Source organism: Anolis sagrei, chromosome 8 (genome assembly GCF_037176765.1).
Source record: "Anolis sagrei isolate rAnoSag1 chromosome 8, rAnoSag1.mat, whole genome shotgun sequence".
NCBI lineage: Eukaryota > Metazoa > Chordata > Lepidosauria > Squamata > Dactyloidae > Anolis > Anolis sagrei.
Window position 1 is genome coordinate 40,375,567 of NC_090028.1, and position 26,883 is coordinate 40,402,449.

Sequence of the window (26,883 nt, forward strand, 5' to 3'; positions counted from 1 at the left end):
CTCTTCTCTCTCTCTCTCTCTCTCTCTCCTCCCCTTTCTCTCTCTCTCTCTCTCTCTCCCCCCCCTCCTCTTTCCCTCCCTCCCTCCCTCCCTCCCTTAAATAGTGTATGTAAATAAAGTCAGCCTTAATGGAAAGCATCAAAATGCAACGCTGAAGACCTTTTCGGGTGTTTGCATGCGCGCGATTGGCAACATAACTGCTTATTTACATTAAATACGCCACAAGGTTACAGTGCAGATCAACGTCACTTTCTCTCTCTCTCTCTCTCTCGTTGATTACTTCTCTCTCTCTCTCTCGGAAAGAAGAGAAGCGCCGGAGGAGCTGCTTCTTCTTCTGATCGGGGGCTGGATGGCAACCCCCCCCCCCCTACACCCACCCACCCCCCAATCCGCTTTTCCCTTGGAGTTTTCCCAAAGAGGGAGAAGCCGACTTGGAAGAAGTGTTGCTGTCCCGGACAGGTAAGGGATCGCCCAGAGATCCAAGGGCTTCTCCTCCACTTCCTCTACTTCCTCCTCCTCCTCCTCCTCTTCTTCTATCTCATTATTCGGGGAGGGGTCCTCATTTGAATCCGGAGCAAGAGATCCAAGGGCTTCTCCTCCCCTTCCTCCTCATTTCCTTCCAAATTGTTCGGGGATGGATTCAGAGCAAGAGATCCAAGGGCTTCTCCTCCCCTTCCTCCTCTTCATTCTCATTTCCTTCCAAATTGTTCGGGGATGGATCCGGACCAAGAGATCCAAGGGCTTCTCCTCCACTTCCTCTACTTCCTCCTCCTCTTCTTCTCTCTCATTCTCTTCCGAATTATTTGGGGATGGGTCCTCATTATTTCCTCCTCCTCCATCTCATTCCCTTTCCAAATTGTTCGGGGATGAATCCGGAGCAAGAGATCCAAGGGTTTCTCCTCCACTTCCTCTACTTCCTCCTCCTCTTCTTCTATCTCATTCTCTTTCGAATTATTTGGGGATGGGTCCTCATTATTTCCTCCTCTTCCATCTCATTCCCTTTCCAAATTGTTCGGGGATGGATCCGGAGCAAGAGATCCAAGGGCTTCTCCTCCACATCCTCCACTTCCTCCACTTCCTCCTCCTCTTCTTCTCTCTCATTCTCTTCCGAATTATTCGGGGATGGGTCCTCATTTGAATCCGAAGCAAGGGCTTCTCCTCCCCTTCCTCCTCCTCCTCCTCCTCTTCTTCCCCTTCCTCCTCTTCCATCTCATTCCCTTCCAAATTATTCGGGGAGCAAGAGATTCAAGGGCTTCTCCTCCTCTTCCTCTACTTCCTCCTCCTCCTCTTCTATCTCATTCCCTTCCAAATTGTTCGGGGATGGATCCGGTGCAAGAGAAGCCCTTCTCCTCCACTTCCTCTACTTCCTCCTCCTCCTCTATCTCATTCTCTTCCGAATTATTCGGGGATGGATCCTCCTTTGAATCCGGAGCTAGAGATCCAAGGGCTTCCCCTCCCCTTCCTCCTCCTCCTCCTCCTCTTCCATCTCATTCCCTCTCGAATGGTTCGGGGATGGATCCTCATTTGAATCCGGATCAAGAGGATTGGGGCGGGTTATTTTTGGAGGGTGGGGGTTGGGGTTGGGGTGAGGATTGGGGGGTAACCGAAGCAGAGGATGACTCAATCGGGTTGCCTCTCCGGGCGTTGAGACGCTGTGTTTACACGGGCTCAAGGTCATGCTCCCCCAAACCCTCCTTCCCTCCCTGCCTGTTTGCCTGCCCTCCTTCCTTCCTTCCTTCCTTCCTTCCTTCCTTCCTTCCTTCCTTCCTTCCTTCCTTCTCTGCCCTCCAAGCTTCGGAGTTGCTTGAAAGGGGGAAAAAAATGGACGATAATGGTGTTGAGAGGATAGGAAGGGTTCAGCGTTGGGCTCTCATCAAAGCTAAATGCCGCAAGACCCAGTGAATTATGCCGAGGCGACAATAGAGAGAACGAGGGGGAGAGAGAGAGAGCCCTTTCCCCCCCTTCTCCTCCTCCTCTCGCTGCTTTCTCCTTCTGTTTTTTCCCCCTCCTCCTCCTCTCTCTCTCTTTCTCTCTCTCTCTTAAGGGTACAATGCCACTCTCTACCTACCTACCAAGCCGGGAAGGTGCTTCCAGGTGGTCGCATGGCTATGGGGGAGGAAGAAGAGCAATCATAACAATAAGGGGGGGGGGGGGAGAGAGAGATAGAGAGAAAGAAGAAGGAGAGAGAGAGGGAGAGATGGAAAGAACTGCCAAGATTGGGCAGAGCTGGGCATTGAGCCCCCCCTGGGCCACTCACTCTCTCTCTCTCTCTCTCTTCTTTCTCTCTCTCTCTCCCCCCCCTTCTTCTCCCCCCAGTCAATCATGTGCTCTCTCTGCTTCATTATTCATTGAACACAATCTTTCTTCCCCCCCCCCCCCCTTGCTTCCTTTTTTTTTACTCCTCCTTATTATCCTTATTATCGTTTGGAACAACAACAAACAACCCTTCTCTCCCCCCCCCCCCCAAAAAAAAAAAACAAGCAGGGAAAGGGAGGAGAAAGGAAAAAGGGGGGTAAAGACGGTTTCTTCCCATGGATTGATTGATTGATTGATTTCTTCCTCCTCTTCCTCAGGGTGGTATTTTGGTTTGGTTTGGGAAGCCCCCCCCCAACCTGGAAAAGTGCCTTCAAAGATAAACAGAAACAAAACAGCTCTCTTCCCCCCCCCCCCCGACCTTTCTTTTCTTCTTCTTCTTCTTTTGGCATAACAATCGCAAGGGGGGGCTGCGTGATTAAAAAACACAGGATAATTAAATATCCATGATGGCAGTGACGTTGGCGAGCAAAGGCTGTCAGGGGAAGGAAGGAAGGGAAGGAAAGAAGGGGAAAGTAAGGGAAGGAAGGAAAGAAAGAAAGAAAGAAGGGGAAAGAGGGAAAGAAGGGAAAAGTGAGGGAAGGAAAGAAAGAAAGAGAGGAAATGGAAGGAAGGAAAGAAGGGGAAAAGGAGGGAAGGAAGGAAAGGAAGGAAGAAGGTAAAAGGGAGGAAAGGAAGGAAAGAAGGGAAAAGTGAGAGAAGGAAGGAAAGAAAGAAAAAAGAAGGGAAAAGGGAAGGAAGGAAGGAAGGAAAGAAGGGGAAAGGGAGGGAAGGAAGGAAAGAAGGGAAAAGTGAGGAAAGAAAAGAAAGAAAGAAAGAAAGAGGGGAAAGGGAAGGAAAGAAAGAAGGGAAAGGTGAGGGAAAGAAAGAAAGAAAGAAAAGTGGAAAGGGAAGGAAGGAAAGAAGGTAAAAGGGAGGAAAGGAAGGAAAGAAGGGAAAAGTGAGGGAAGGCAAGAAAGAAAGGAAAGGGGAGGGAGGGAAGGAAGGAAGGAAAGAAAAAAGAAGGGAAAAGTGAGAGAAAGAAAGAACGGAAAAGGAAATGGGAGGGAAGGAAGGAAAGAATGAAAGGGAAAGTGAGGGAAGAAAGGAAGGAAAGAAAGAAAGAAAGAAAGAAAGGAAAAGTGAGAAAAGGAAGGAAAGGAAAAAGGAAAAAGGGAGGGAAGGAAGGGCGGGATGGAAGGAAAGAAGGGAAAAGTGAGGGGGGAAAGAAAGAAAGAAAGAAAGAAAGGAAAAGGAAGAAAGGAAGGAAAGAAAGAAGGGAAAAAGGAGGGAGGGAAAGAAGGAAGGAAGGAAGGAAGGAAAAGAGAGAGGCGCTGCATTCGGAGGAGCCCATTGCGACTTCCAAGGGAAAGGAAGGAAGGAAGGAAAGAAGGAAAGAAGGAAGGAAGGGCTTTGAGGGTTTCCCTGCACTTCCCAGCAGGGCTCCCAAGTTGCCAGGAAACTTTTCTTTGGGGAGACTTCTCTCTCTCTCTCTCTCTCTACCGCTAGAACATTGGTGGTGAGAGCAAAACATGGGTCCGAGGTAAAAGTTTTGCCAAAGTCCATCTCTTGCCTTTTGCCTGTCTGGTTCCTGTGTTACATCTGCCCAGAAGATAGATAGAGAGATAGAGATAGAGATAGAGATAGATAGATAGATAGATAGATAGATAGATAGATAGATAGATAGATAGATAGATGATAGAGATAGATAGATACTAGATACAGCTAGAGATAGATAGAGATAGGTAGATCTTGCTTTCTCATCCTTTTGAATGGATGGAAAGGAAACTCCTTTAAAGTTTGGGCCAAACTTCGGCAGAAAGAGAGAGAAAGGGAAAGGGAGGGAGGGAGAGAGAGAGAGAGAAAGAGAGAGAGAATTGGGGGAGGTCAAGCCCTGCCATTTTGCACCGGCTTTCAATCGACCTCTCCTCACGAAAAAGGGCGCCCTGGGCTGAAGGCTGGCGAGGTAATGTTGCTAAGGAGGGAGAGAGAGAGAAGGAAGGAAGGAAGGAAGGAAAGAAAAAAGGAGGCTGGGAGAGGGGTGCCTACGCTTGGGACTTTTCTTTCCTTGCGGGAAGGATGGGGAAAGGGAGCCTGTGGGTTGCTGTGAGTTTTCAGGACTGTGTGGCCAATGTTCCAGAAGCATTCTCTCCTGACGTTTCGCCCGCATCTCTGGCAGGCATCCTCAGAGTTTGGGAGGTCTGTTGGAAACTAGGGAAGCGGGGTTTCTCTATCTGTGGAATGATGCCCAAGGGGGGGGGAGCAGGAGCAGCACCTGCCGCTACCTGAAGAAGGTACCGTGGAGTCCCCCCCCCCGCCTTGCCTGCCCACCTGCCTCTGTGTGGGTTCGTGTTCCACTCACCTCTTGATCTTGGGAGACTTTGGGGTTGGCTGCGGGAAGGGGGGGGGGCCTCCGGTGTCCCTCAAAAGTTCCTTCCTCGAAAGATTCCAGAGAGAGAGAGAGAGAGAGAGAGAGAAGGATGCCCCCCCTCTCTCCAAGCGCCCCTCCCCTTTGTTGCCAAGGGAGGACGGACTGGGGGGGGATTCATTCAAGGGGGGGGGACCGGACCCCGAGAAGCGCGCGCTTTCAGGGGAAGACTGGGCTCTGAGGAGGGGTGAGGGAGGGGGAAACCCCACAAGCAAAGCTTGGACAGCGGACCCAAAGCCAAGACCCCCCCCCCCCCCAAAGAGAGAGGAGAGAGTGAGTGAGAGTGAGAGAGAGATAGTGAGTGACTGTGTAAGAGGGGGGGGGGCTGCTTTGGGGGCAAAGGTGTCGCCTGTGCTCTTTCTCCCTCTCTCTTTTCCTTCCTCTCTCACTCACTCTTTCTCCCTCTCTCTTTTCCTTCCTCTCTCACTCTTTCTCCCTCTCTCTTTTCCTTTCTCTCTCACTCACTCTTTCTCCCTCTCTCTTTTCCTTCCTTTCTCACTCTTTCCCCCTCTCTCTTTCTCCCTCTCTCTTTTCCTTCCTCTCTCTCTCACTCACTCTTTCCCCCCTCTCTTCCTCTCTCTCTCTTCTCCCTAGTGAGTGAGTGTGCGTGTGTGTGAGAGAGGCTGTTTTGGGGGCAAAGGTGTCGCCTGTGTCCTTTCTCTCTCTCTTCCACTCTTCCTCACTCACTCTTTTCCCCTCTTTCTTCCTCTCTCTCTCTTCCCCTTATTGAGTGAGTAAGTGAGTATGCGTGTGTGAGAGAGCGGTGCTTTGGGGGCAAAGGTGTCGCCTGTGCCTTCCTCTTTCTCTTTTTCCTTTCTTTCTTCCCTCTCTTTCTCACTCACTCTTTCCCCCCTCTCTGTCTTCCTCTCACTCTCTTCCCCCTCTCTAACTCTCTCTTCCTCTCTCTCTTTTCCTTCCTCTCTCTCTCTCCCCTCTCTCGTCCTCTCTCACTCTCTCTTCCTCTCTTCCTTCCCCTCTCCCTCTCTCACTCACTTTCACTCCCCCCTCCCTTCCTCTCTCTTTCTCGGGGTCTTTCCTTCGCACTTGAGCGGAACAAGGGAAGGAGATAGAGACACACACAGAGAGAGGGAGTGTGTGTGTGAGAGAGAGCCAGCGGCTGCTTTGGGGGCAAAAGTGTCGCCTGTACTCTCTCTCTCTCTCTTCCTCTCTCACACTCTTTCCCCTTCTCTTTCCCTCTCTTTTTCTTTCACACTCTCTTCCCCCTTCTCCTCTCTCACTCTCTTTTCCTCTCCCTCACTCACTCTCTTCCTCTCTCACACACTCTTTCCCCTTCCCTCTCTTTCTCTTTCACACTCTCTTCCCCCCTCTCTCTCACTCACTTCCCCCTCTCTTTTCCTCTCCCTCACTCTCTCTCACTCTTTTCCTCTCTTTCCCCTTCTCTTTTCCTCTCTTTCTCTTTCACACTCTCTTTCCCCTCTCTCGTCCTCTCTCACACTCTCTCTTCCTCTCTCTCACTCACTTCCCCCTATCTTTCACTCACTCTCTTCCTCTCTCTCTTCCTCTCTTTCCCCTTCTCTTTTCCTCTCTTTCTCTTTCACACTCTTCCCCTTCTCTTCCTCTCTCTCTCTCTCTCACTCACTTCCCCCTGTCTTTTCCTCTCCCTCCCTCACTCTCTTTCTCTTTCATACTCTCTTCCCCCCTCTCTCGTCCCCTCTCTCTTTCTGCCTCTTCCTCTCTCTTCCTCTCCCTTCCCCTCTCTTTCTCGGGGCCTTTCACACTTGAGCGGAACGAGGGAAGGAGGCAGAGAGAGAGAAAGAGAGAGAAAGAGAAACTCAGGGGAGTCCCGCAAAGGCGCAGACGCGAAGTTGGCCCGGCGCGCAAAGCGGAGAGAGACTCCGAGGGGGGAGGAGGAGAAGGAGGAAGAGGAGGAGGAGGAAGCAGGCGGCCCCCTCCCTCCCTCCCTCCTTCCCTCCCTCCCCTCCCTTTCCCCCTCTCTTTCCCCGTCTGTCTGCGGGGCCGGGGTCTCTCTCCTTGGCCATCCCCGTGCAGTTGAGACTCACTCCAAGAGGGGCGCCTGGACTCTCCGCTTCCAGAGAGAGAGAGAGCGCCGCTGCCTCGTTGGGATCCCTCCTCCTCCTCTTCCTCCTCCTCCTCTTCCTCTTCCACTCCTCCTCCTCCTCCTCCTCTATCCTTATTCCAGGCTGGGAATCAGCGAGGTGTCCGCCTTGTAGAACTTTCCTTGCTCTCTCTGAGAAGCCTTTTGGGTCGCTTTGGCCCCTCCGAGCTGGGAGGCGAGAGGCGTGCTTCCTCCTCCTCCTCCTCCTCTTCTTCTTCCTCCTCCTCTTCCTCCTGGTTTCCCTTTGGCACCGGCTTGGCTTGCTCCCTTCTCCCTCTCTCCCTCGCCTCTTTGGAAAGAGAAGCATGAGAAGAAGGCTCCCAAAGAAAGAGGGGGGAGGAAAGTGACCACTCCCCCCCTCTCCTCCTCCTCCTTCTCTTCGTCCTTTCTCCTCCCGGATGCTTGGATGCCGGACTGTTCCACCTGAGACCGAGGACGGGTGGGTGGGTCTCCGTGGGGGGGACCTGGGCGTCTTCCACGAACTTCACGAGAGGAGGAGGGCTTCTTTCCACCCGCTCGGACCGAGCATCAGCTGCCTCCATCCCTCTCTCTCTTTCTCTCTCTCTCTCCGCACCATTTGGGACCTCTTCCCCCACTGAAGGAAACTTCCTCGCCCACCCAAAACCGACCCCCTTTTCCCCCCAAAGTCTTTCCGACCCGGCTGATTATTGACTGAAAAGTAAGTGAGCTGCGAAAGTCCGTGAATAGGTCGCGCGGAGATAAAGAATCATAATACTAATACTTAATGAAAGGCTTCGGAATGACGCTCTCATTCTTTTGCTTGCTTCTCGGTCGTAGGAATTTTTTGGTATATGTTTTGGGCAACAAGGAAGGATGTTTGGTGGAATAGCGGGTGTTTTGTGGGTACCGTTTGGGGAGAGAGTGAGAGAGTGAGGGGGGGCTGCTCGGTGTCGTGGTGGCGTTGGAAGGCCTGCCTGTCACCTGCCAGGAGTTCCCAAGGAGTGGAAGGAGTTGCTCAGAGGATTCACTTCAGCACCAAGTCGGGAAGAGTTGGGTTATCATCTGTATCGTGATTTTAGATAGGCAACTAGCTGTACCCGCCACGCGTTGCTGTGGCCAACCTTCCCTCCCTCTTTCACTCCTTCTTTCTTTCTTTCTTTCTTTCTTATCTCTCTCTCTTTATCTTCCCTTCCTTCTCTTCCTCTTCCCTTCCTTCCCCCTTTTCTATCCCTTCCTTCTTTCTCTCCTTCCTTCTCTTCTTTCTTTCTTTCTTTCTTTCTTTCTTTACCTCTCTCTCTTTATCTTTCATTCTTTCCTTCTCTTCCTCTTCCCTTCCTTCCCTCTTTTCTGTCCCTTCCTCTTTCTCTCCTTCTTTCTCTCCTTCCTTCTCTCTCTCTCTCTCTCTTTTTCTTTCTTTCCTTCCTTCTCTTCCTTTTCCCTTCCTTCCCCCTTTTCTGTCTCTTCCTCTTCCTCTCCTTTCTCTCCTTCCTTCTCTTCTTTCTTTCTTTCTTTCTTTCTTTCTTTCTTTCTTTCTTTCTTTCTTTCTCCCCTTCCTTCCCTCCTTTTCTGTCCCTTTCTCTTTCTCTCCTTCTTTCTTTCTCTCTTTCCTTCTCTTTTTTCTTTCTTTCTTTCTTCCCTTCCTTCCTTCTCTCTTTCCTTCCTTCTCTTCCTCTTCCCTTCCTTCCTCCCTTTTCTGTCCTTCCTCTTTCTGTCTGTCTTTCGTTCTTTCTTTCTTATCTCCTTCCTTCTCTCTTTCCTTCTCTTCCTCTTCCCTTCTTTTCCCCCTTTTCTTTCCCTTCTTCTTTCTCACCTTTCTTCCTTCTCTACCTATTCTTGGACTACAATTTGCAGCAGTCCTGCTGATCAATTGATCTTCCTGCCTACCTACCTACCTATCTCTATCTAATCTATCTTAACTATCTGGAGGACTGCTGGGAGTTGCAGTCCAGGAATAGGAAATTGTACATATGCAGGGATTGGGATGCTCTCAAAGAAATCCAAGGAGAAAGCTTGGAAGCAATGCATTTGGATCATCCTCCTCTCCTAAAGCACCTGGTCTAGGGGATGCTGGGAACTGTAGTCTGGAAGAGAGTGTGGATATGCTATTGTGTGTGTTCTTTCATTTTTGCGCATGCACTGTAGCATATTTTTGCTTTTTCGGATTTTAAGTCCGCTGTGTTTTTCAGTATTTTTATGAGTGGTGGTCACTTGTCGGCCTGAGAGGTGTCTTGTGTCCAAATTTGGTGTCACTTCGTCCAGTGGTTTTTGAGTTATGTTAATCCCACAAACTAATATTACATTTTTATTTATATAGATATATTATAGTATGTGTGAGAGCGAGAGGGGGGAAGAGACCCCTGAGTTTCCTGGCATTTCATTAGGAATGGAGAGGGCTAGTGCCTCCTCCTTCCAAGAGTGAAGACCACTGGAATCAGGAGACATTCCTCCAATCTTCATGTATATTGTCGAACACTTTCATGGCTGGAATCACTGGGTTGTTGTAGGTTTTTCGGGCTATATGGCCATGTTCTAGAAGCATTCTCTCCTGACGTTTTGCCTGCATCTATGGCAGGCATCCTCAGAGGTTGGGAGGGCTGAGGATGCCTGCCGTAGAGGCAGGCAAAACGTCAGGAGAGAATGCTTCTAGAACATGGCCATACAGCCCAAAATTGTGTATCTAAAATTACAATACAAATGATAACAAACCTCTTGCCAACTTGGTGCTAAGATTAACCCTCTGTGCAATTCACCCCCCAACCTCTGAGGATGCTTGCCACAGATGCAGGCGAAACGTCAGGAGAGAATGCTTCTTGAACATGGCCAATACAGCCCAAAATTGTGTATCTAAAATTACGATACAAATGATAACAAAACTCTTGCCAACTTGGTGCTAAGATGAACCCTCTGAGCAACTCACCTCCCAACCTCTGAGGATGTAGGCGAAATGTCAGGAGAGAATGCTTCTAGAACATGGCCATACAGCACAAAATTGTGTATCTAAAATTACGATACAAATAATAAAACTCTTGCCAACTTGGTGCTAAAATGAACCCTCTGAGCAACTCACCTCCCAACTTCTGAGGATGTAGGCGAAATGTCAGGAGAGAATGCTTCTAGAACATGGCCAATACAGCCCAAAATTGTCTATCTAAAATTATAATACAAATGATAACTAAACCCTTGCCAACTTGGTGCTAAGACGAACCCTCTGAGCAACTCACCTCCCAACCTCTGAGGATGTAGGCGAAATGTCAGGAGAGAATGCTTCTAGAACATGGCCATACAGCCCAAAATTGTGTATCTAAAATTACAATACAAATGATAAGTAAACCCTTGCCAACTTGGTGCTAAGATGAACCCTCTGTGCAATTCACCCTCCCAACCTCTGAGGATGCTTGCCACAGATGCAGGTGAAACGTCAGGAGAGAATGCTTCTAGAACATAGCCATACAGCCCAAAATTGTGTATCTAAAATTACGATACAAATGATAACAAAACTCTTGCCAACTCGGTGCTAAAACAAACCCTCTGAGCAACTCACCTCCCAACCTCTGAGGATGCTTGCCACAGATGCAGGTGAAACGTCAGGAGAGAATGCTTCTAGAACATGGCCATATAGCCCAAAATTGTGTATCTAAAATTACGATACAAATGATAACAAAACTCTTGCCAATTTGGTGCTAAAATGAACCCTCTGTGCAAATCACCCCCCAACCTCTGAGGATGCTTGCCACAGATGTAGGCGAAACGTCAGGAGAGAATGCTTCTAGAACATGGCCAATACAGCCCAAAATTGTCTATCTAAAATTACGATACAAATGATAACAAAACTCTTGCCAACTTGGTGCTAAGATGAACCCTCTGAGCAACTCACCTCCCAACCTCTGAGGATGTAGGCGAAATGTCAGGAGAGAATGCTTCTAGAAGATGACCATATAGCCCGAAAAACCTACAACAACCCAATGTTGATGTGCATTTGTGAAAAACTGATGCCTCTTTCCAGCAAAGTGGCAGGTTTTATCACTTGTCTCCAAGTGCTGCTGCTACTATTTGGGAGGGTAAAAGTAGTCCCCCTCCTCATAAAAGCAGGTGTGTTTTGAGCCCCAGAAAGGGAGCTTTTGGGAAGGAGGCAAGAGTTGAGAAAGGCCCACAGTATGGGGAAGGGACTTCCAAATAGGGGGCTGTTTGGCCCTCCACCGTGCGGGCTTTTGCAGTCATTCTGGTGTCATTCTGATGGCAAAAAGTCTCTAAATTCCTCAATTCAGGCCGATCTGCCTGATAATAATGACAGCATTGTGTTGTCGAAGGCTTTCTTGGTCAGTATGTTAAACAAATGCATGAAATTAATGGGAAAAGAGTTGGATATCCAAAGGGATCCTTTGGATATGTTGTTAGGAGGAATAGATACTGCTGTAGGAGTGACTAATTCTTTAGATATAGAAAAAAGTGCAAATAAACCATCAGCTTTAGGAAGGTTACGTTGGAATAATGTAAAAATGACAGGATAAGATTTTGAAAATGGGTTCAGATCACATACGATCACGGCAGATCGGAGTTTGAAGGAATTTCTACAGCTAAATGAAACATTATATTGAATTATGAGACTTCAAGATTGGTGTTAACAAACACAAGGCTTGTGTTGACTTCCTTCTTAACATTGTAAACATTAGGTTCTTGTGGGTTTTTTCGGGCTATATGGCCATGTTCTAGAGGCATTTTCTCCTGATGTTTCGCCTGCATCTATGGCAAGCATCCTCCGAGGTAGTGAGGTCTGTTGGAATTAGGAAAATGGGTTTATATATCTGTGTGAAATTGTAAACATTTCTGTTATCGTATTGTCGAAGGTTTTCATGGCCAGAATCACTGGGTTGCTATAGGTATTTTCAGGCTATATGGCCATGGTCTAGAGGCATTCTCTCCTGATGTTTCGCCTGCATCTATGGCAAGCATCCTCCGAGGTAGTGAGGTCTGTTGGAATTAGGAAAATGGGTTTATATATCTGTGTGAAATTGTAAATATTTCTGTTATCGTATTGTCGAAGGCTTTCATGGCCAGAATCGGTGGGTTGTTGTAGGTTTTTTCGGGCTATATGGCCATGTTCTAGAGGCATTCTCTCCTGACGTTTCGCCTGCATCTATGGCAAGCATCTTCAAGGTAGTGAGGTCTGTTGGAATTAGGAAAATGGGTTTATATATCTGTGTGAAATTGTAAACATTTCTGTTATCGTATTGTCGAAGGTTTTCATGGCCAGAATCACTGGGTTGTTGTAGGTTTTTTCGGGCTATATGGCCATTGCCTAGAGGCATTCTCTCCTGATGTTTCGCCTGCATCTATGGCAAGCATCCTCAGAGGTAGTGAGGTCACAACCTCTGAGGATGCTTGCCATAGATGCAGGCGAAACGTCAGGAGAGAATGCCTCTAAACCATAGCCATATAGCCCTTTACTCTTCAGTTGTTATTAGCAACTTTTAATTACAGTCCAACAAGCAGGGTTAGTCATTGCAGGCTTTAATATTATACTGGTGTTCCCAAAATTATTGAATTAGGAGACTTCAAGGTTGGTGTTAACAAACACAAAGCTTGTGTTGACTTCCTTCTTAACATTGTAAACATTTCTGTTATCGTATTGTCGAAGGCTTTCATGGCCGGAATCGCTGGGTTGTTGTAGGTTTTTTCGGGCTATATGGCCATGGTCAAGAGGCATTCTCTCCTGATGTTTCTCCTGCATCTATGGCAAGCATCCTCAGAGGTAGTGAGGTCACAACCTCTGAGGATGCTTGCCATAGATGCAGGCGAAACGTCAGGAGAGAATGCCTCTAAACCATAGCCATATAGAGCCCTTTACTCTTCAGTTGTTATTAGCAACTTTTAATTACAGTCCAGCAAGCAGGGTTAGTCATTGCAGGCCTTATTATTATACTGGTTTTCCCAAAATTATTAGCGCTATCCCTACATCTTTCCATTCATTCCCACACATCATATTAAATCCACATTTATAAAATCTGTACATTAAATTTTTGTGACAAGTAGACTTTCATGGCCGGAATCACTGGGTTGCTGTGAGCTTTCCAGGACGTCTGGCCATGTTCCAGAAGCATTCTGTCCTGTGTCACTACCTCTGAGGATGCTTCCCATAGATGCAGGCGAAACGTCAAGAGAGAATGCCTCTAGACCATGGCCATATAGCCCGAAAAAACCTACAACAACCCATTTCTGTTACCACTGTCCCAATTCTTATCAGAGTTTACTCTTCAGTTGTTATTAGCAACTTTTAATTACAGTCCAGCAAAGCAGGGTTAGTCATTGCAGGCTTTAATATTATACTGGTGTTCCCAAAATTATTAGCGCCATCCATGCATCCTTCCATTCATTCCCACACATCATATTAAATCCACATTTACAAAATCTGCACATTAATTTTTTGTGACAAGTAGGCTTTCATGGCTGGAATCACTGGGTTGCCGTGAGCTTTCCAGGATGTCTGGCCATGTTCCAGAAGCATTCTCTCCCGATGTTTCTCCCACAAGCGTCCTCAGAGACCCCTCAACCTCTGAGGATGCCTGCGAAACATCAGGAGAGAATGCTTCTGGAACATGGCCATACAGCCCAGAAAACTCACAGCAACCCAATGATAGCATTGATGTGCCTGCTCTTTGACAATTGCAATCCTTCTGTGCCCTTCTGTGTATTCATTTCTCCTTTCCCACATGAAGAGTGCGCTCTCTAGACTGACGTTGAGTCTTGTGCGTGGCATTTTGCAAAATCTCTCTATCCTGAACGTACACAAATAAATATTTTTCGGAGCATCCCAAGTTCATGTTCACGCCAAGTTGCATGAAGTGCACCCAGTTGGGCCCTCCTTTTTCCATCTTCATTTCCATCTTGAACAGTTTTTGCATCGAATGGGATTGGAAGAGCACAGAAAAATCCATCTGCTCTGTATTCCTCCCCCTTGTTTTGATCTTTTTGTGTGTGTGTGTGTATGTGCTTTAATTACTTTTCTCGGTAATATTTGGCTCCTTTTAATGCAGCGTTCCTAAGTGAGAATTAGGAATGCATATCCCTCGCAGTCTGACACATAACTAAAGTTAGTTCGCCCTTATAGCTTCATGTCTCGGTTTGCAATTTACATTCTGATTTCTGTCGGCCTTTCCCTTTCTCCATTGAAATGTGTGATGATAAAACACTCATTGTTCTAAATTTTGTGTTTCGTTTGCTCTTGGAATGGGGAGGCTCAACCCGGTTGCCTTTCAAAGAAGTCTGCACTTGTGTCAGGCGTGCCACAGATCACCGTTAGCTTGATCCTTTTTCTAGGAATTACCAAAAAAAGGATTGTGTTTCTAGAGGAAATCATTAAGTAAATTTGTCATGCTATATATCCACTACTAGCCATCCCCTGCCATGTGTTGCTGTGGCCCAGTCTGTGTATATATGTTTTGTGTGTGTATATATGTGTGTGTGTGTGTATGTATTTGTGTATATGTGTATATATGTGGTTTTGTGCATTACATTTTTATTTATATAGACTAGCCATCCCCTGCCACGTGTTGCTCTGGCCCAGTCTGTGTATATATGTTTTGTGTGTGTATATATTTGTGTATATGTGGTTTTGTGCATTACATTTTTATTTATATAGACTAGCCATCCCCTGCCACGTGTTGCTGTGGCCCAGTCTGTGTATATGTGTTTTGTGTGTGTATATATGCATGTGTGTATGTATTTATATATATGTGTATATATGTGTGTTTGTGTATATATGTGGTTTTGTGCATTACATTTTTATTTATATAGACTAGCCGTCCCCTGCCATGTGTTGCTGTGACCCAATATTTGTATATGTGTTTTGTGTGTGTATATATTTGTGTATATGTGTATATATGTGTGTTTGTATATATATGTGGTTTTGTGCATTACATTTTTATTTATGTAGACTAGTTGTCCCCTGCCACGCATTGCTGTGTATATGTGTTTTCTGTGTGTATATATTTGTGTATATGTGTGTCTGAGTATATATGTATGTGTGTGGTTTTGCACATGCGTTGTAATGCTTTTTAAATTTTATTTTTTAAGTCTCTTCTGCTGTGTTTGTTATGAGTGATGGTCACTCGTGGACCTGATAGGTATATTGTGTCCAAATTTGGTGTCAATTCGTCCGGTGGTTTTGGAGTTATGTTAATCCCACAAACAGACATTACATTTTTATTTATATAGACTAACCGTCCCCTGCCCCACATTGCTGCGGTCCAGTCTGTGTATATGTGTTTTTGTGTGTGTATATATTTGTATATATGTGTGTTTGAGTGTATATGTATGTGTGTGGTTTTGCACATGCGTTGTAATGTTGTTGTTTTTTTTACTTTTTAAGTCTTTTCTGCTGTGTTTTTTAATGAGTGATGATCACTCGTAGACCTGATAGGTATATTGTGTCCAAATTTGGTGTCAAGTGGTTTTGGAGTTATGTTAATCCCACAAACAGACATGACATTTTTATTTATATAGATTGCAGTGAAGGAAGATGACTATTTCAGGATGTATAACTTCCCAACACACTTGAGATCTTGTTATTCACCAGCAACTTGCTCAGAGTTTATTATTTTATTTTATTTATTTATTATTCTATTTATTATTATTTATTTATTTATTATTTTATTTTATTTTATTTTATTTTATTATTTTATTTTATTTTATTTTATTTTATTTTATTTTATTATTTTATTTTATTTATTTATTTCGGACATTTGTATCCCGTCCTATCTCGACCTCCGCAGAGGGACTCAGGGTGGCTGACAAACCGGCACCCCATGTGCCCACAACTAAAAACATAGATATTCAATTTAAATAACAATCTATATAAATAAAAATGTAATGTTCGTTTTGTGGGATTAACATAAGTCAAAAACCACTGGGTGAATTGACACCAAATTTGGACACAATACACCTGTCAGGCCAACAAGTGACCATCACTCCTAAAAACACTGAAAAACACAACAGAAACGACTTAAAAAGCAAAAATAAAATTACATTACAATGCATGCACAAAACCACATATATACACATATATACACAATAGATATGCAATTTAAATAACAATCTATATAAATAAAAAGGTAATGTTCGTTTTGTGGGATTAACATAACTCAATAACCACTGGATTTGGACACAAGACACTTATCAGGCCAACAAGTGACCATTACTCATAAAAACACTGAAAAACACAGCAGAAGAGACTTAAAAAGCAAAAAAGAAATACATTACAACTCATGCACAAAACCACATACATACACATATACATATATACACAGACTGGCCCTGCCTCATGTTTTTAAAATGTGTCGTGTTATTACTATATTGTTTTTTTGCTTTTATAAGTTATTCATCATTTTTATTTATATAGACTAGCCATCCCCTGCCATGTGTTGCTGTGACCCAGTCTGTGTATATGTGTTTTGTGTGTATATATACATGCATGTGTGTATATATTCGTGTATATGTGTATATATGTGTGTTTGTGTATATGTTGTGGTTGTTTTGTGATGTTGTGGGGCTTGGCCTCTTGTAAGCCACACCGAGTCCTGTGAGAGATGATAGCGGGGTATAAGAACAATAAATAAATAATAAATAAATAAAGACTGGGCCACAGCAATGCGTGGCAGGGGTCAGCTAGTATAGCAATAAAACAGTATTAAACAGAGTTGTCTTTACTAGAAATTTAGATGAAATGCCGTAGCCTTTGTAATCATAATCGGTGCCGTTGATAGAGACGTAGAAGTTGCAGCATTTGTCTCACTGCATCAAAATTGTGATCAGAAATCGCCGGGGAAGGAAGAAGCTGGCACATTAGCTTGTTTACATCCTAGGAAAGCCTAAGCATTTGCATTAGAGCAGACCTATGGGATCTATTGGGGGCATTCCTGGGACTTTTCTCAAAGAAGCACAAGTTTCCCTGAATTGAAGCGCGAGAGAGACGCGCTCCCCCCTTTGCTCCCCCCTTCCTTGAACGTTGCATGTTGCTCAGAATGGGCCGCGGATTGCACACAGGTGTCTTTGGAGTGCTTGTCATAGAAAAGCCTTGAGTTGCATTTATATGAATGTTGTAAAGAGAGCGATTTGAGGGGGAAGCTCAATTATTTTTCAACTTTGAATAAGGTGCATTCCTGTAAAAAAAAAAAATCCACCCTGATTTCTTATTATCTGCGAAGTCTAGGAAATACCTGTTTGATATGTTCTTTCTGGCACCTGAATAGCTATGCCTAAGATTAGTTCAGAATAAAAAAGAGGGTATATTTTTTCACAATTCATTAATTGTGGAAAAAAAACCACACACATTTATTTACAGATTCTTTTTTTTCCTGCTTTAAAAAATTAGAGCTCATTTTAGAAATTTGTTGTCAAGACAAAAGCAAGGAAATGGAAGCAGGGAACGTATATTTCTGGGCAATTTAATTTTGTGTGTGTAGAATATTATGTTTTGTTCAACATTGACGTTATCTGCCTTTCACTAAACGATATGAAGAGATTTGTAGACGCTAAAAATGGGTCTGTATGGAAGTACATAACTTCAGAGGAGTTGCAAGCTCTCCATTTCGTCGAAAGAGCTTCTTCAAACTCCAGGACTGAGTGATTCTGGACAGAGAAATGAAAGATCGAACTTCTAAAGAGTCGGACGCATGATTGAGGATCAGACCTTGGGCTCGAAATGGTTTCTGATCCAGGGGATGGTTGATGGCCGTCCTGGAATGAATGGATGTCATCTGTCTATTCTTCGTGCCTCGGTGGGGGAAAAATATAACGCGCCAGAACATTGCCGGAATAATAAAAATTGGCAGAGGCAACCACAAGGAATCAAGTATCTCTTTCATTTCTCTCAGCCATCGACGTTAAAGCTGATCACACATCTTGGAATTTGGTGCAAAACTGTTCTATCGCTTTGCAATATCAGTACTGAAGTTCTGGTAGAGCAGTGGTTCTCAATAGGCCTGGGCGGTTTCGTTCGTTAATTTTGTAATTCGTTAAATATTCGTTAATTTTAGCAATTACAAAACGATTACAAAACTTATTTTTAAACCCGGAAGTGTTTTTAAATATCGAAACGGCATGCGCCAAATATTTTTGTATTTCCGTCCATTTCGGAAATACGTAAGATGGCTATGCTTGCTGGGAGCTCTCCTCTCTCTCCTCTCCTTAGCCAGTCAGAGCCTGAAAGAGGAGGAGGAGGAGGAGGAGAGGGCGGGGAAGGCGCCGGCTGAGCAAGCGAGCGAGAGGGTGAGTGACCCTCAGCGGGAAGGCGGCCCCGTCCCTCCTTCCTCACCTTTGCGGTGGGTGTGCTTCGTTCTCCCAATTCCGCACTGAAACCTTAGCGGAGGGCTGGGCTAGATGGCCTTTGGGGAGCCCTTCTCCCAATTTCGCATTGAGACCATAGCAGAGGGCGGGACTAGATGGCCTTTGGGGAGCCCCTTCTCCCAATTCCGCACTGAAACCTTAGCGGAGGGCTGGGCTAGATGGCCTTTGGGGAGCCCTTCTCCCAATTTCGCATTGAGACCATAGCCGAGGGCGGGACTAGATGGCCTTTGGGGAGCCCCTTCTCCCAATTCCGCACTGAAACCTTAGCGGAGGGCTGGGCTAGATGGCCTTTGGGGAGCCCTTCTCCCAATTTCGCATTGAGACCATAGCAGAGGGTGGGACTAGATGGCCTTTGGGGAGGCCCTTCTCCCAATTCCACATTGAAACTTTAGCAGAGGGCTGGAATGTATGGCCTTTGGGGAGCCCCTTCTCCCAATTCCGCATTGAAACCTTAGGAGGGGGCTGGACTAGATGGCCTTTGGGGAGCCCCTTCCTCCAATTCCGCATTGAGACCATAGCAGAGGGCGGGACTAGATGGCCTTTGGGGAGCCCTTCTCCCAATTTCGCATTGAGACCATAGCAGAGGGCGGGACTAGATGGCCTTTGGGGAGCCCCTTCTCCCAATTCTGCACTGAAACCTTAGCTTCGGAGGAGCCGGGCCCGACTCGGCGGCAGCGCTTGAGGGCCCGCCAGAGTGAGTGAGTGCCTGCCTTCCCTCCTTAATAATAATTTCTCCTCCCTATTCTACTAAATTAATAATTAAATTAAAAAAAATATTGAAAAAATATTGAAAAAAAAAAAGGGCGCCATCTTTACAAAATGTTTTGTAAATATTAACGAAATTTCGTAAATACCGTACTTTTTTAAGGGAAAATTTTGTAATTATTTTAAATATCGAAACAAAAAAAAAAAACCCCAAATACAATTCGATTTTAGAAACAAATTTTTGCGTTGTTACCCAGGCCTAGTTCTCAACCTTCCTTTTGCTGCGACCCCTTAAAAGTTCCTCATGTTGTGGAGACCCCCAACCATAACATTATTTTCGTTGCTTCTTCATAACTGTCATTTTGCTCCTGTTATGAATTGTAATGTAAATAGCTGTTATTCAGGATGTATTTTCATTCAGTGGACCAAATTTGGCACAAATACCCAATACACCGAAATTTGAATACTGGTGGGGTTGGGGGGGAGTTTGTCACTCATGTTGTGGTGACCCCCAGTCATTAAATTATTTTCGTTGCTACTTCATAATTGCAATTTTGCTACTGTTATGAATTGTTATTGAAATATCTGATATGCAGGATGTATTCTCATTCACTGGACCAAATTTGGCACAAATATCCAATACGCCCAAATTTTAATACCGGTGGGGTTGGGGAGGGGGGGATTGATTTTCTCATTTGGGAGTTGTAGTTGCTGGAATTTATAATTAACTTATAACCAAAGAGCATTGCAAACTCCACCAGTGATGGAATTGAACCAAACTTGGCACACAGAACTCCCATGACCGGCAGAAAATACTAGAAGGATTAGGTGGGTTTTGCCTTGAGTTTTGGAGTTGTAGTTCACCTACCTCCAAAGAACACTGTAAACTCAAACAATGATGGATCTTGATGGCAAACTTGGCATGAACACTTAATATGCCCAATCATGAACACTTTTGGGACCTTGACATTTGGGGGTTGTAGCTGCTGGGATTTATAGTTCACCTACAATCAAAGACAATTCTGAACCCCACCAATGATAGAATTGGGGCAAACTTCTGACACAAAACCTGCATGATCAATAGAAAATACTGTGTTTTCTGATGGTCTTTGGTGACCCCCCTGAAACCCTTTGGTGACCCCCCAAGGGTCCCGACCCCCAGGTTGAGAAACGCTGTGGTAGAGGATTTGCAACCTGATGATTCTTTTTTCCAAAGTCACATAGAATCCCCATTCAGCATCTTCATTTGCTAAATAATTACACGCTTTGCAAAGATGATATTTAGGGAGGCTAAATGTCGTTCTCGTTCACCGTCCCCCAGTTTGGATAGGGTTATGCATCTTGGCTCCAAAATAGCTTCTGTGTTCGACAACTACTTCACATGAATAATATAATAATAAAACTTTATTGTTGTAGGTTTTTCCGGGTTATATGGCCATGTTCTAGAGGCATTTTCTCCTGACATTTCGCCTGCATCTATGGCAAGCATCCTCAGAGGTAGTGAGGTCTGTTGGAACTAGGAAAATGGGTTTATATATCTGTGGAAAGACCAGGGTGGGACAAAGGACTTCTGCAAATGCAAGAATAGTGCAATTTATTTAAGTTTTTACTAAACTTGAAAACGTATTGCATAGAGCATTTCTACATTTTTTTTCTAGCTGCTGCATAAATCAGCATAGAAAAGGTTTTGTCGAAGGCTTTCATAGCCGAAATCACTGGGTTGTTGTAGGTTTTCCGGGCTATATGGCCATGTTCTAGAGGCATTTTCTCCTGATGTTTCGCCTGCATCTATGGCAAGCATCCTCAGAGGTATTGAGGTCTGTTGGAAGTAGGAAAATGGGTTTATATATCTGTGGAAAGACCAGGGTGGGACAAAGGACTCTTGTCTGCTGGAGCTAGGTGTGAATGTTTCAACTGACCACCTTGATTAGCATTTAATGGCTTGGAAGTGCCTGGGGAAATCTTTCTTTGAGAGGTGATTTGATGTGCCTGATTGTTTACTCTCTGTTGTTTTGCTGTTGTAATTTTTGAATTTAAAAAAGTTAAAGCCTTCAACAATACAATAAAACTTTATTTATAACTCGCTCTCTCTCTCTCCGAAGGGACTCAGGGTGGTTTACAAAAAATAACAAATTGGCAAACATTCAATGCCAAGACAATCAAAGCAAAACATAAACTCGATCCAACTTACAAGCTAACTTCGAATACTTTGTATACATCATTGTCAAATACTGACCAGAATTCTTGCCCACAATAATGCATACGGGAACTTTTCCAATGTTGGAAAAATCTTCGACATCCCAAATTTCTGGCATGCTGCAGCCAGGCTTAGGTCTCTTTAGGCACCAGGATTCTTCTGAAATGTAATAATTCACTCCCATCTTTACCAATTCCCTTTTAACGTGCTTAGGCTTGAGTCCACATGTATTTATGTATTTACTAGCTGCCCCCTGCCAGGCGTTGCTGTGACACAGTCTGTGTATATGTGTTTTGTGTGTGTATATATATGTGTGTGTGTGTATATATATATATATGTGGTATTGCACATTACACACACACATATATATTTGTGTCTGTGTGTGTGTATATATATATACACACACACACACACTATATATATATGTATGTATGTGTATATATATATATATATATATATATATATATATATATAGTATTTTTTACTTTTAAGTCTATTCTGCTGTGTTTTTCAGTATTTTTATGAGTCATGGTCACTCCTTGGGTTAGGAGGTATTTTGGGGCCAAATTTGGTGTGAATTCGTACAGTGGTTTTTGAGTTATGTTAATCCCATAAACGAACATGTCATTTTTAGTTATATAGACTATCTGCTCCCTGCCATGCGTTGCTGTGGCCCAGTCTGTGCATACATGTTTTGTGTGTGTATATGTTTGTGTATATGTGTATATATGTGTGTTTGCATGTATATATGTAGTTTTGTGCATGCATAGTATTGTATTTTGGGTTTTTTTTTTGCTTTTTATTTATTTATTTGCTTTATTTCTATACCGCGTTTCTCAGCCTAATTAGGCGACTCAATGCGGTTTTAAGTCTCTTCTGCTGTGTTTTTCAATGTTTTTATGAGTGATAGTCACTTGTTGGCCTCATAGATGTATTGTGTCCAATTTCAGTGTCAATTCGTCCAGTGGTTTTTGAGTTATGTTCATCCCGCAAATGAACATTACATTTTTATTTATATAGACTAACTATCCCCTGCCATGTGTTGCTGTGGCCCAGTCTGTGCATACATGTTTTGGGTATGTATATGTTTGTGTATATGTGTATATATGTGTGTTTGCATGTATATATGCAGTTTTGTGCATGCATTGGGTTTTTTTGGCTTTTAAGTGTCTTCTGCTGTGTTTTTCAATGTTTTTATGAGTGATGGTCACTCATTGGCCTGATAGGTGTCTTGTGTCCAAATTTGGTGTCAATTTGTCAAGTGGTTTTTGAGTTACGTTCATCCCGCAAATTAACATTACATTTTTATTTATATAGGTTGAGCCCAGATTAATTTTTAAATACAAAACTGGACAAAATTGGCATGGCGAAGTGCTGTGTTTTTGAAAATCAGGCCGGGCCATATCATCATCATCATCATCATCATCTTCTTTAATTATTTATTAATTGCCCTCCATCCGAGATGCTCTAGGTGATTTACAAGCTAAATTGTAAAAGATAAAAATACATACATACGAAAAATTAATAATTAACATAGATCAAATGCTCTAGTGAAAAGCCAGGTAGAGTAAAAGATCCTAAGTCATGCATGGCTCTCAAGTAGGGCGGCAAGGAATTCCATAAGGCAGATAAACACTTCCATATGACAGATAAACACTTTTGTCATAATATGACTGAAACACACAAATTAAGGGAATGACGCAAAAGCAGCTCCGGACATTTCAGAATCTGACCTCTTGTATCTCACGGTGCATAACTGCATTCGTGACTGTCTGTCATAGGCTTTCGGCACAACAGAGGCAAACATGGTGTGTGTGTGTGTTTTCACAAAACATTGTCAAATCCCCACCGTCGCTGCCCATTGTTCTTGGTCTTTGTGACAGCAAAGGCTATCAAGGCTACAAGTAGCAAACACGAATAATGTTTAACATTAGCACGGTGTCTTTTCGGTAACTTTTGCCATTCAAATGTATAAGGCAAAGATGCTTTTCGAAGTTTTGCATTTGATGCTTTGGAGACAGCTCTTGCTGTCTCCAAAGAATCAAGTTGTGTGAGTTAAGTTTTCATGCTCCAAGTCCACGTCTGAGAACTTAAATGGGTTAAAGACCAGGCGAGCGGTGGAGGGAGACTGAAAACTGGAGGCATCCAAGATCAAACATCCCTTGAAAAGCAAGGCAGCTCTTCCTTTCCTTTTCTCTTCCCAGGCAGGGAAGCTAACAGCGGAGAAGTTAAGTGACACTGCCGGTACAGTGGAAGAAATCCATTCTTGGAAAATAGGACTATCCACAAAACACGGCCGAGCTTCTAAAGGAGCTGCACCCAAATATATTCATGAATATTGTAAATTAAAGTAGTGTGGCTGAGCTCCAACGGGTTACTTTAGATCGATTGGGCATGCATTGCAGGATCTGTGATTTTGTATCCCCTTTGAACAGCAGGTTCGTAAAGTCTTATCTCAGTTTGCGATGGAGAACTTCCATCATGTTCCAAAATACCCTCTAGTACAGTGGTTCTCTACCTTCCTAATGCCGTGACCCCTTAGTACAATTCCTCATGTTGTGGTGACCCCCAAGCAGAACATTATTTTCGTTGCTACTTCATAACTGTAATTTTGCTCCTGTTATGAATCGTAATGCAAATATCTGATACGCAGGATTGATTTTCATTCACTGGACTAAATTTGGCACAAATACCTGATATGCCCAAATTTAAATATTGGTGGGGTTGGGTGAGTAGGTCAATTTGGAGTTGTAGTTGTTGGGATTTACAGTTCACCTACAATCAAAGAGCATTCTGAACTCCACCAATGATGGACTTGAACCAAATTTGGGACACGGGACTCCCATGGCCAAGAGAGTAATGTTGCTACTGTTATGATTTGTAATGTAAATACCTGATATCCAGAATGTATTTTCATTCACTGAACCAAATTCGGCACAAATACCAGATATGCCCAAATTTGAATACTGGTGGGGTTAGGGATGGATTGTTTTTGTCATTTGGGAGTTGTAGTTGCTAAGATTTATAGTTCACTTACCATCAAAGAGCATTCTGAACTCCACCAATGATGGAATTGAACCAAATTTGGGACACAGGACTCTCATGGCCAAGAGAGTAATGTTGCTACTGTTATGAATTGCAATGTAAATATCTGATATGCAGGATATATTTTCATTCACTGAACCAAATTTGGCACAAATACCCGATACGCCCAAATTTGAATACTGGTGGGGTTGGGGGTGGATTGTTTTTGTCATTTGGGAATTGTAGTTGCTGGGATTTCTAGTTCACCTACCATTAAAGAGCGCTTTGAACTCCACCAATGATGGAATTGAACCGGTCTTGGCCCACAGAACATGACCAACAGAAAATAGATCTTGATATTTTGGAGTTGTAGTTGGTGGGATTTATAGTTCGTTTGTGGGATTAACAGAACTCCAAAACCAGTGGACCAATTGACACTAAATTTGGACAGCATGCACCTAACAACCCAGTGTATGTCCTTCACTCATTTTTTTTATTTTGTCATTTTTGAGTTGTAGTTGCTGGGATTTATAGTTCACCTACCATCAAGGAGCATTTTGAACTCCACCAATGATGGAATTGAAGCAGTCTTGGCACACAGCACATGACCAACAGAAAAATACTGGAAGGGTTTGGTGGGCATTGACCTTGAGTTTGGGAGTTGTAGTTCACCTACATTCAGAGAGCACTGTGGACTCAAACAATGATGGATCTGGACCAAACTTGGCATGAATGCTCAATATGCCCAAATGTGAACACTGGTGGAGTTTAGGGAAAATAGGCTTTGACATTTGGGTGTTGTAGTTGCTGGGATTTATAGTTCACCTACAATCAAAGAGCATTCTGAACACCAACGACAGAATTGGGCCAAACTTCCCACATAGAACCCCCATGACCAAGAGAAAATACAGTGTCTCCTGATGGCCTTTGGTGACCCCTCTGACATCTCTAGTCTCGCCGAAACCAGTTGCACACTGGCACTCTAGAAGAAATGCAACATGACCATGACTGGTGGCTTGGCATCTGATGTTCTTATACTACCCATTTTATGCAAATTGCAAGGATTTAAAAACTAAACAAAGGTGCAGAATTATTATTGGGCCCGTGCTTCTCTTGCTGTTCTAGTATAGCTCTTTATATGGAACAAATGGTTGTGTAGATCCATTTCATATGGAACAATGAAAGGAAGATGAAATAGTAAATGTAAACAAGCTAAACTTAAGTCAAATGCTTCTGGCCCAGAAGGCGTGTGGAAATGTCAGTGAAGCTATGCGCGCAAGTGAAGCGATTATGTCATTGCTCCCAAGCCCTGATCTTTTCAGAAGGGCGACTTCTTTAGCATATTTATAATACTTGGATCTCTCAGAAGTCTTTCTGGTGAAACATACCACTGATACCTTTTGCCTTAGATGTATGGTGAAAAGTTACTCAACCCTGTGCTCAAACGCTTTCTCTGCTTTTATTTTCATATAATGTAAATGTGCAATATAATGACAAGCTGGAATGTGTCCAGAGTAGGGTGACTCGAATGATCAAGGGCCTGGAGAACACGCCCGATGAGGAGCGGCTTAAAGAGCTGGAAGGGGTCGATGAGCATTGACCTTGAGTTTTGGAGCTGTAGTTCACCTACATCCAGAGAGCACTGTGGACTCAAACAGTGATATATCAACACCAAACTTGGCACGAATACACATTATTCCCAAATGCGAACACTGGTGGAGTTTGGGCAAAGTAGACCTTGACATTCACGAGTCCTAGTGACTGGGATTCATAGTTCACCTACAGTCACAGCAGGAGGAGGGCTTATGACATCACGTCCTGGGGCTATAAAATTCTTAGTGAAAGAGACATAGACATGACATCTTTCCCCCAGGGGATTGCTTCTTGCCTTCCTTTAGAGGACTGGAACTCCCAAGGACCAAAACACTGTAGATAACTCAAAATAGGTTTTATTGTTCACAAAGAGTTATCCCTTTAAGACAGTGGTTCTCAACCTTGCTAATGCTGTGACCCCTTAATGCAGTTCCATATGTTGTGGTGACCCCCAACCATAATATTGTTTCCGTTGCTACTTGATACTTGTCATTTTAGTACTATTATAAATCATAATGTAAATATCCGATATGCAGGATATATTTTCATTCACTGGACTAAATTGAGCACAAATACTCAATATGCCCAAATGTGAATGCTAGTGGGGTGGGGGTGGGGGTGGGGGTTAGGATTGATTTTGTAATTTGGGAGTTGTAGTTGCTGGGATTTATAGTTCACCTATAATCAAAAAGCATTCTGAACTCCACCAGAGATGGATTTATACCGAACTTGGCACACAGAACTCCCATGGCCAACAGAAAACACTGGAAGGTATTGTCGAAGGCTTTCATGGCTGGAATCACTAGGTTCTTGTGGGTTTTTTCGGGCTATAGAGCCATGTTCTAGAGGCATTTCTCCTGACGTTTCGCCTGCATCTATGGCAAGCATCCTGACCTCAACCTCTGAGGATGCTTGCCATAGATGCAGGCGAAACGTCAGGAGAAATGCCTCTAGAACATGGCTCTATAGCCCGAAAAAACCCACAAGAACCTAACACTGGAAGGGTTTTGTGGGCATTGACCTTGAGTTTGGGAGTTGTAGTTCACCTATATCCAGAGGAGCACTGTGGATTCATGCAATGATGGATCTGGACCAAACTTGGCACAAATACTCAGTATGCCCAAATGTGACCACTGGGGAAAATAGACCTTGACATTTGGAAGTTGTAGTTGTTGGGATTTATAGTTCACCTACAATCAGAGAGCATTCTGAACTTGACCAACAATAGAATTGGGTCAAACTTCCCACGCAGAATACCAATGACCA

The 26,883-nt window shown here is 44.0% G+C and overlaps 1 protein-coding gene across 7 annotated transcripts in view; it reads left to right on the forward strand.

Annotated features, from left to right (window-relative positions):
- The first annotated feature begins 371 nt into the window (after positions 1–371).
- Positions 372–26,883, forward strand: part of ZNF536 (zinc finger protein 536) — a 773,116-nt gene continuing 746,604 nt past the window's right edge. For 5 of the 7 annotated variants that reach the window (XM_067471133.1, XM_060788164.2, XM_060788167.2 and 2 more), the window contains exon 1: positions 372–459. The gene's annotated coding sequence lies outside the window, so the exon portion shown is untranslated. Of the gene's footprint in view, positions 460–4,166; positions 4,259–6,674; positions 7,477–26,883 lie in introns of those variants that run through there. The other 2 variants (XM_067471135.1, XM_067471134.1) reach the window with 2 other exon arrangements.